At 40.1% G+C, this 10,861-nt stretch overlaps 1 protein-coding gene across 2 annotated transcripts in view; it reads left to right on the top strand.

Annotated features, from left to right (window-relative positions):
• The first annotated feature begins 6,645 nt into the window (after positions 1-6,645).
• The window catches only part of KLF8 (KLF transcription factor 8), a 242,723-nt gene continuing 238,507 nt past the window's right edge, over positions 6,646-10,861 (top strand). The window contains exon 1 of one of the 2 annotated variants that reach the window (XM_074358831.1): positions 6,646-7,559. The gene's annotated coding sequence lies outside the window, so the exon portion shown is untranslated. The remainder of the gene's footprint in view (positions 7,560-10,861) is intronic. The other variant, XM_074358830.1, reaches the window with a different exon arrangement.

The following is a 10,861-nucleotide window of genomic DNA, read 5'->3' as shown; positions in this document are numbered from 1 at the left end:
CAAAAATAAAGTGGGGCTACAACAAAATAGCTTCTGCACAGCAAAGGAAACCATCAAATTAAAAGACAACCTATGGAATGGGAGAAAATATAGCAAACCACATTTCTGTTAAGTGTTAATATCCAAAACATATAAAGAACTCACACATCTCATCTGCACAAACCAGAAACAAACCCAAAACAAATGATCAGATTAAAAAATGGACAAAGGATCTGAATATTTCCCAAGAAAACATAAAAATGGCTAACAGATACTTGAACATAGGCTCAACATCATTAATCAACATGGGAATGTAAATCAAAACCTCAATGAGTTATCTCACACCTGTTAGGAGGGCTATTATCAAAAAGACAAGAGATAATGAATGTTGGTGAGGATGTGGTGAAAAGGGAAACTTTATACACTACTGATGGAATATTAATCAGTATAGCCATTATGGGAAATATTATGGAAGTTTCTCAAAAAATTAAACATACAGCTACTATATAATACAGCAACTCCACTTCTGGATATATAGTCAAAGGAAACAAAATGAATATCTCAAAGACATATCTGCACTCCCATATTCATTTCAACATTATTCACAATGACCAAGATATGGAAAGGACCTAAGTGTCTGTTGAGAGATAAATAAATAAAGAAAATATGTTGTGTGTGTGTGTGTATAATTAATAATATATCCTATATAAAATATAATTAATATATTATATAATATATTATATATTAGACTGTTATAAGGCCATAAAAAGAAGGAAATCCTGTTGTTTGCAACAATATGGATGAACCTGGAGGGTATTATGCTTAATCAGACAGGGAAAGAGAAATACTATATGGTATCATTTGTATGTGGAATCTGAAAAAAAATAAGTCTAACTCATAGAGAAAGAGAATGAATGCTGGTTGCTAGGGGGTTGGGAGGTGGAGGAAACTTAGAGATGTTGATCAAAATATGCAAAATTTCAGTTAAAGTTCTGAGGATCTAATGTATAATATGGTGACTATAGTTAATAATATTGTATTTTATACTTCAGATTTGGTAAGAATGTAGATCTTAAGCATTCCCACTACTAGATAAAAAAGGTAACTATATGAGATGATTGGTGTGTTAACTTGATTGTGATAATCATTTCTCAATATATAAATATATCAAATCATCATGTTGTACACTTTAAACATACACAATTTATTTGTCAATTATACCTCAAAGCTGAAAAAATAAAATTTGCTTTAAGATGACACTCTTTCTCCATGCTGATGGCTATTTTTCTTAATGTTTATAAGAGCACTTTATATATTAAGGACATTAACTCTTTGTTGCACGTATTGCAAATACTTTCACCCAGCTTGTCCTTTGCCTTTTTACCTTTACTTATGGTATGTGGTAAAGGATTTAACTTTTGTCTGTTAACAAGTCTATGGACCTTTTGTTCTGTGGTTTTTCCACTGGTGTCATATTTTAAAATAGCGTTCTTATTCCAAAAGAATTCCAATATTCTTCTCTGGTCTTCCATAGTTTTATAAAACATTGTTAATGGACTTCAGTTATGTAGAATTGGATTAATGATAATCTGTGGTTCTTGACACTGTGGTTCTTGACACATTATCATTATTTGTTCATTTATATCATTCATTTACTTAATAATGTAACAAATATCTGGGAACCCACCAATCAACCCAAAAGCTAATACATTACCAATAAGACACATCTACCTATGGGTATCTCTTCTCTTCCATTCTCCTTTCCAGAAGTAACCTGAATATTGTATCTCCCATTCCCTTGCCTTAAAAATAGTTTTATCATATGTGTGTGTATATATATATATATATATGCACACACATATGAATAAGCAACACATTGCTTATTTCTACTTATTTTTGAACTTCATAAATTGGTATTAAACCATGTTCTGTCTGTCTTCTGGGACTTGTTTTGTTCATTCAACATTATGTTATTAAAATTTGGTCATTGTGTTGCATGAAGCTATAGTTAATTTCCATTTAAATAATTAATAGTACCAAGCCAGGTAAAAAGTGAGTAGGAGAGTACTTCAGGTGGAAGAATAGCATGTGTTAAGGCCCTGAAATGGGAAGAAGCATGTCAGTCTTGAGGAACTATAGAAAAGAATATGAGTTACTCTGGAGTACTGAGGCCTGTGGAAAGAGTAATTGAAGATGAGTTGGGAGCAGCAGCCAAGGGCCAGACTACAAAGTGCATTTTAGGTCATAGTGAGAATCTGGGCTTTTATCCTTAGTGCAATGGAAGTTATTAGGCAGAGGAATGACATGCTCTGGTTGGCCAATTTAAAAAGTTTAATCTGCTGCTACTCATAAAGAATAGATTTTGAGAAGAGGTAGTGAGAATCCAGTCTTGAGGTGGGTGCTATTATTGTCCCCACTTTACAGAAGAGCAAACTAAGGCTCAGAGGGAATCCATATATGCACCTAAAGTTCAGAGAGGTTTGATTTTGAGACATACATTTAGGTGTTCATCAGCTTATAGTCAGAGCTACAGAACTGAATGAGATCACTTAGGGAGAGAAAATAGATAGAAAAGAATAGGGTTAAAAAGAAGCCTTGAGGTACTCTAATATGCACACTTAGAGATGGAGAAAAGACTAAAAAGGAACAGTCAGTGAGGCAAGAGTAAAATCACTGAAGTAGTTTTACACAGAAGCCAAGAGACAAAAACTGCTTCAAGAAAGCAGTAGTGGTCAATTATGCCAAGTGTTGCTGAATTAAGGACAGAAAAGTGGCCACTTGATTTAGTAATATGGAGGTGGTCAGTCTCTACTTCCTTAACCATCTTAGGGCATGCACAGAAGAACTTGAGAGAGGTATTATTGTCTCCTGTGTTTTTGTGTGAAGAAGCTAGAGCTCAAAGAGATTAGGTAACTTGCCTCAAGTAAAACAGCTAAAGAATGACAGACTTGGAAATGGAAGTTTTCTTATTCCAAATCCAGTCTTATTTGCACTATACCACAGCTGCTTTTCATATTTGGGAGGTTTTTTTTGGTTTGTTACATGAGTGTCTGAAGTTCCATGTGTAGTGCAGAACTGAATTCATTTCAACATGCCTGGAGTGTCTATATGTGCAGAACTCTGGGGTAGGCAGGGCAAAAGATCTGAAGATGACAAAGACACAGACCATGTTCTCAAGGAGCTTGTACAGTCTAGTAAGACAGCATCTGTACAACTATATCCTAAGACAATGTAGAAGTAATGGAAACACAGAAAAGTGAGGATTTGGATTAGTTCTGGACCAATGAGTTGGTGGGGAGAGCTTGTTAATCTTCCTATTTACTGCTATATACTCACTATGTCTCTGTTAAAAAAAAAGGGGGGGGGATCAATCAAATATTGAGCACCAACTTTTTGCCAGGAACATAGTGAGTATACAGCAGTAAATAAGTAGACTTTGGCTAGCATAAGTAATAAAAGTTAAAAAAAAAAACTAGGGGAATAGGGAACTTATTGAAAGGATAATGGAATATCTCACAGGGTTAAGGGGAGAGTTGACTCAGAAAGGGCAGGAACCAGATCAGCTCTGGGTACAAAAGTAGTATGAATTTATAGATCTCTCCACTTTAAAGTGACACCCCACCCCCAATGATCCCAATCTCTGTTTAAGCTGAAAAGGTTGTGTTCTGGGAGAGAGAAACTGATTGTCCCAGCTGGGTCAGGGATCTTCCCCTGAAATAAGTTATTATGGCAAATAGGGAAGGTTCACATATCACATGGCCATTACAGGACATTCCATGGTTTCAAACCACTTCCAAAGAGGTAAATCCTTGTTAATTGGACATCTACTCCAACCCATGTAGTATCTACTAAAATCTAATATCAAGAATAATGAAATTAAGGGAATGTGTTCACTCTCCTAGAAGATTGATATTCTAAGCCTTTTCCTGTCATAAGAACTTTCTGTCATCAGTGAGCTGACAATAGGGAACTGACAGAGAATTTCTGAGGTAGAAGGAGTCTTTGGCAACCATTAATTCAACTTCCTCATTGTATACGAGGAGTATGAGGCTCTTGTATGCAGTTTCACATGTAGTCACAAGGCAAATAAGTGATATTACTGTGTAAATAGGAAACTTCTGACTTTTGATCCTCTGGGTCCTTTCTCTACCTGTTGTCTACAGTGCTTAGCACTGTACTGAGAACATAACTTTAGAATTTTTCCAATATCCCTATGGTATCATGCTCAGGTATAGGTAGCAACCTAGCAAGAGGTATCTATCATCCATGGCCAGAAGTCCAGAGAATAGGGCCAAGTCAAGTAGCTTCTATAAACAGGAAAACAGCTGAGGTTAGAACACACGATGGATAAGCAATCAAGGATGTTTCAATGACAACTTAATACAGGTCTAAAAGACAGGATTCTTTTCCTCCTGAGCTTTCTATTCTTGACACTAAATAGCCATGGGTCCTTCCACTAGAAAAAGAAGTGGCTACCTCACATGACCTTGCATAAAGGTCATAGCTTAAGAAGTGCTCAAAGCATCCTTCTTGCTTTATGTAACCAATGAGCCTATTTTCACCTGCTTCCCTTCATCTTTAACCAATTAACATATAGCAAACTGGGGTGTCTACTCTTCCCAATATTATAATGATTTCAAGTTTAGTTTAGGAAATAGGTATAGTGTAGTGGGAAAGTGTATATATCTGAAGCCATACTGCCTGGGTTCAAATCTCACCTTCACCATTTCCTAGAAGTGTGATTTTTGGCAAGTCACTCTATCTCCCTGGGCTTTTGTTTTCCCACCTGTAAAATGAGGATAATAACAATGTCTACTTCATAGGAAGGTTGTGAGAATCAAATGAGTTAATATATCCTTGGGGTTATAAGAGAGCATATATAGATAATCTGACTTGAAAAAAAGGGAACACATCTAGAGACAAATATTCTATTAATTCAGGTGAATCAGGCCCTCAAGAACTATACTCCCTAGCACTGACTTGACAAAACTAAGAACAGTTAACTCACACACCAGCAATCAGCTTCAAACTCTAAGAACCAACTTAAAAGCACACTACAACTGCTCCAACTACCATTCCTAACTCAGCCCAGAAATAAAGCATCCAGATGGATGTCCTAAAGGAGAATACATGGGGCCAGTGGTACATAACAGGTGCATTTCTCTTTGCTGCCTTTTGGTTTTGGTTTGTTTGTTGTTTAAAAACAGATAGCATCCAGATAGATACAAGTAGATATTGCTTTCATTTGTTTCTTCAACAAATATCAATTGAGCCCCTACTACATGGCAGCCACTGTTCAGTATGCTGAGGATAGAGCAGAGAGCAAAATAGATGAATTCCCTACTCTTGCTCTCTAGTGAGAGAGACAGTTTACCACTGTTTTAGGTTGTGATCAGTGCTGTGATAAAAATAAGAAAGAATAATGTCACAGAGAGTGCCTGGGCCATCAGAGCTACTTTAATTTAGGTGATCATGGAAAGCTTCCCTGAGATTTGAGGGATACTGGAGCCCACCATGGGTAGAACCAGATAGAAGGAAAAGGGAGTGCAAAGTCCCTGAGATCAGACAGATCTTAGAACATTGGAATAAAAAAAGAGATCAGTGTTGTTAGAGGACAGTGAACAAAGTTTTGTAAATCAAATCAAAGAGGTAGGCAGGGGCTGAATCTAGAGATGTCCGTGGCTGGGACCAGGATGGTAGTAGTGGAAATGGGGAGAATTGGTCAGATACTGGACAAAATTTTAAGCCAGGGACAACAGGATTTCTTGAAAAACTGTATGTGAAGCAAGAGAGGAAAAGAGGTTTCATGGATGGCTCCAAGATTTTTGGCCCAAACAAACAAGTGTTGCCATTAACTGGAATGGATAGTGGCATGAAACATGGTTTCTGATGGTGTTGCTAGGGATGCAACTGGTGTTCCAGGTTCTTGTCCCATTCCAAAATAGAATTCAGAGCCAAGACGCAGTGGTTAAAAAAAGTAAAGTGAGAATTTATTAAAGGATGGATAGTACACTCTCAAGGGGAGAGTGGGCAGGCTCAGGTGAGAGGCTGCCCTGTGTTTTTTTTTTTTTTTTGGCAAGTTAGTTACATAGGTGTAAAAATGAATGGGTGAAATATTCATTGGGGAGGGAAGGGTTTGGGGTTGTATTCCCTGACTATCATCCCAACTCCACTTTCCCAAAGGGAGGAGGGATTTTTGTCTTTATTTAGTCTGGATTGGAAGTGTCATGGCATCCGTGCATGATGGGTACTTCTAATTTACAAGGCTAATTTTATTGAAATGAGGGCATAATGACCAAAAGGTTACATTTGGACACTGGAAATTCCTGCCTTTTCTCACCTTTCTTTGTCAGTCTCCAGGCCACTCATCACCCCAGAAGGTGTGACCACTTATCAACCCAGAGGTTCCTACTTTCCTTTCTCTGCCCAGGGACCCCTGGTGCTTACATGATGTATGGTTTCCTGCATTTGGCCCGTGCCCCTCCTTTCTGCCCAATTCCTGCCATTTGGTCTCTGTCCCCCTTTCTCTGCTCATATCTAGCTATCTGCCCACTCTAACAATGGGTCATTCTGGAGTTTCACTAATACCTGTGGACGGGACCTTTGAGCCTTTCTCCTGCTTTGAGTTGCCTAGTTATGGAGTGGGGAGCTGGTGTGGGACTGCTGTTTTGGGTGAATTGAAAGAATGAAGCACACTTCCTGGAATTCCCACCCCCACTCCCCGCATTCTATTCAGAAACCTGGAGACTTACTCAGATGAGAGACAGAGAAGACTGAGCATATCGGGCCAGGTAAAATGGAGAAGCTCCTGGGACAGGAAATCTACTTTAGCCACTTCAGTCCAGAAACTGTAAGGGAGTGGGCAGCGCCAAGGAGGGGGCTGCAGAAACTTTCTTGGCGATCTGGCAGCCTACGGAACCACTTTTTACCAGATACAAAGTAAAGAAAAGAGATGGGGTGGGGTTTGGTGGCCTGGCCTCGGAAGGAGTTTGGGTGGAGCCGACTATGCAAGCTTCGGGGCAGAGGGGGAGGGGAGACCGCCACTAGCAACTAATCTCAGCTTCCTAAACTCAGCAGAAAGATCGGAGGCATTGCTGCAAAGGCCAGGAGCCCCGTGATTCTGCCTGCCCGCCAAAGAGAGATGAAAACCTAAGTTGTGCGGTGCAGCTTTAAAGGGGCTGGTGATTGACAGAATGTGTAGCAGTGGATGGGGTGGAGCCGCTGGGTGGGGTCTGGGACAGGCAGCTGGGAGAAACCAAAAGGAAGAAAAAAGAAATCTAGTGCCCCTGATATCGCTAATGCCAGGCGGGGGAAGCTAGCCAGACAGGGAGGACAGGAGGGTTTTAGAGCTCACCTCCGTTGCTACCCCATCAACTCTCTCAAACCCGTCTGTCTCCTTTTGAGATAATTAAAATCGAGTGTACACCGGCCCTAGTCGGTGCCCATTCCCCCTACTGAACTAGGTTTGTAGCACGAGAAAGTGAGGACCCCGGGTTCATCAGCTCAACCCCGGCCCCGCCCCGTCGGCCCCGGCCCGGGGCTGGGAGGAGAGGATGCCTTTGGAGGCGCAGAATCCGAAAGTAAGTCCCTTTCATTTTGCCTACCCACCCCCTCCCCTTCCTTTTGCCACTCTCACTGGGGTCTCCGCTGGGCGGTAAACAGCCACCTAAGTGAAGGAGACTCTTTCAAGAAGAATCTGGAGGGTGGAGCAGGGTAGGGTGGGGTAAGAAGGGGAGGGGAGCGGAGGAGGGGTGGCGCTCTAAAGCCTAGAGGAGCTGCCATCCACGGGATAGGTGCGCTCAGAGTTTGTTGGTTGTATGGTTAGAGCCTTGATTTCCTCTTCCTCTCCTGTCATTAGAACCTCAACTTACCCCCTCCAGGCGTCCTTTCTTTTTGTTACACTCCAGCATCCCTATCTGGCTGCTTAAATCTTCTAGCCTGAGCTGGGAGGGCTCCATCTTGCCTGGCTTCTTAAAGGCACAGTACACCACTAGTTCAACTGAGGGAAGTATATACTGGAAATTTGATTTTGAGAAGGAAGGCACTGACTCACCTTACTAAGACACTATGTATGTTGGGGGAATTTGTATGGAGAGGACAGCTTTTTCTCCCTCATATCAGCCTCCAAACTTATTCTAATATTGAGTTGATTCTCAGGAGGTGCATGCTGGGCAATGTTGCCAAGTTGCACATTAGTTAACTGCAGAGTCAATTGCCTCTGTAGTTTTAGCTCAAGAGAAAAATTTCTATTCACTGAGAGGTGCCATGGTAGTGTAGGGGATTTGAAAAAATTAATTTATTCTACAAATATTTATTTAATTCCAGATTCATTGCCTGTGGCTGATGCCACTGCTGAGTGGTGTGTGTAATATGTCAAAACCATGTAGAGTGGTATCACTGATTCCTTTCTTAACAGATTGGTGGGCAAGATTTCTTCCTAGGATATGGAGTTGAATGTTGAATTTGATTCCAACATTTATCAAGCATGTGTCACGTGAAAGTTCCCATTGTTCATCTTTATTGTCTTTCCTTTAGTACCAGGCATCTGTATGCCCAAGCCCAAGTGACTGGGAGATACATTTGGGAGAGATAAGAACTCAAGGCAAAATGATATGCAAAGAGAGAAGGGTAGGGAAGCTTTGATAGGGAAGCCTTGGCTGATGTGTCATTCCTATGTCCATGTCCAGTCTGGAATATTGTGTTGGGAAGGATGGCTTCACTAGCTCCCCTCTGCTGTTAAATAAAAGAACTGGTGTGGTGGACACTTGTTAGAAGGCCTCATACAGATCAGTCACATCTCTTGCAAGTTTGTTTCTCTTGTCTCTGCTTAGAGAGGGTGGCAGGCTTGGATGGAGACTAATGATATCCCACAGGTCAAAGAGATGAAAACATGTCATTTGAAGTTTTAAGCCTAATATTTCACACTGTTTGTTTTTGAGGTATATACCCCTTCTTCCCTTCCTTCCTTCCTTCCTTCCTTCCTTCCTTCCTTCCTTCCTTCCTTCCTTCCTTCCTTCCTTTCCTTCCTTCCTTCCTTCCTTCCTTCCTTCCTTCCTTCCTTCCTTCCTTCCTTCCTTCCTTCCTTTCTTCCTTCCCCAGTGCCAGCTCTCATCAAGGGCAAGTGTTTGTTCTAGGTTTCTGGGCAACATTTAGCTAAAGCACCTCCCCCCATACTTTCTCTCCTCAACTCATTTTCCAAACCTCAAAACAACCTTATTCTGAATAGCTGTATCGTTCAGTCCACTGGATTCAGATAAAGAAGAAAGCCTCACTTACTGTTTTTTCTCTCTAAAGTCCTGGGCCTATGGGGTCCTAAAAACAAAGGAAATAACAATTCAACTCGCACTCTTCTGGTTACTTTAATCTGTGGGAGTAAAATCTTGTCCCAGAGCCAAGAGCCACTTGTACATGTCACACCCACTGAAGTCTGCTATCCACACCTGGCATGGAGGGTGGGGAAGGGAGCATGTGCTGGTTCCATAGCCAGTCTCCTTCATTTGATAAGCATGGAATATGTTAGGGATTGCTGTGCTTCCATTTTAACATTTGATTGTCACTTTTCATTCATGTTGATTTATCGGGAGAGTTTCTAGATGCAGGATATAACTGTCATAAGTTATGGTTGCTGAAATATGGTTATTCTCTTCCTAGGACAATGAGAGGTTTGTGAACCCACTAACAATTATTACAGGCAAGCAACAGAAGTCCTTCTCCAAGGGCTTCAAGTGGCTTCCTCATAGCAATTTAAGTTGCTTGCTGTCATTCATTCTGCTTCTTGGGATTGCAGAGAATTTCTGTCTACATAGAGGCAAACGGGTTTCATGAGGGATAATTGCAAAAAGGACACTGCACTCTCTCTCTCTATTTTACAAGCAATAGTTTCAACCCCCAGTTCCTCTTCTGGAATGCCTGGATCTGATGGGCTCAGCTGTTCTTGCTTAGACTAGAACAATTTGCCCCTATATTTACTTTGGTCTGAGTTCCTTCCTAGTTTTTGCTCAGCCTTCAGGGGTAAAGAGCTGTGATAGACAAATGTATCCACAGGAAAGTACATTGTTTTTTTTTTTTTTTTAAATTGAAGTATAATCGGTTACAATGTGTCAATTTCTGGTGTACAGCATAATGTCCCAGTCATACATATATATACATATATTCATTTTCATAATCTTTTTCATTAAAAGTTATTATAAGATATTGAATATAGTTCCTTGTGCTATATAGAACAAATTTCATTTTATATATTTTTATATGTACTAGTTAATAATTGAAAGTCTCAAACTCCCAAATTTATTCCTTTCCACCCCTTTCCACCAGTTACCATAAGATTGTTTACTATGTCTGCAAGTCTGTTTCTGTATTACAGATGAGATCATTAGTGTCTTTTTTTTTAATTAGATTCCACATATGAGTGATATCATATGATATTTTTCTTTCTCTTTCTGTCTAACTTCACTTAGAATGACGATCTCCAGATTCATCCATGTTGCTGCAAATGGCATTATTTTATTATTTTTTATGGCAAAGTAGTATTCCATTGTATAAATATACCACCACTTCTTTATCCAATTGTCTGTCAAAGGACGTTTAGGTTGCTTCCATATCTTGGCTATTGTCTGTAATGCTGCTATGAACATTGGGGTGAATGTATCTTTTCAGATTAGAGCTCCTTCCAGACATATGCCCAGGTGTGGGATTGCTGCATGATATGTTAAGTCTACTTTTAGTTTTTTGAGGAATCTCCATACTGTTTTCTACAATGGCTGTATCAAACTGCATTCCCACCAATAGTGTAGGAAGGTTCCTTTTTCTCCACACCCTCTCCAGCATTTATCATTTGTGACTTTTGAATGATGGCCATTTTGACTGGTGTGAGGTGATACGT

The sequence above is a fragment of the Camelus bactrianus genome, chromosome X (genome assembly GCF_048773025.1).
Source record: "Camelus bactrianus isolate YW-2024 breed Bactrian camel chromosome X, ASM4877302v1, whole genome shotgun sequence".
Lineage (NCBI taxonomy): Eukaryota > Metazoa > Chordata > Mammalia > Artiodactyla > Camelidae > Camelus > Camelus bactrianus.
Note: the sequence above shows the minus strand (reverse complement) of the source record. Positions and strands in the feature narration are given on the sequence as shown.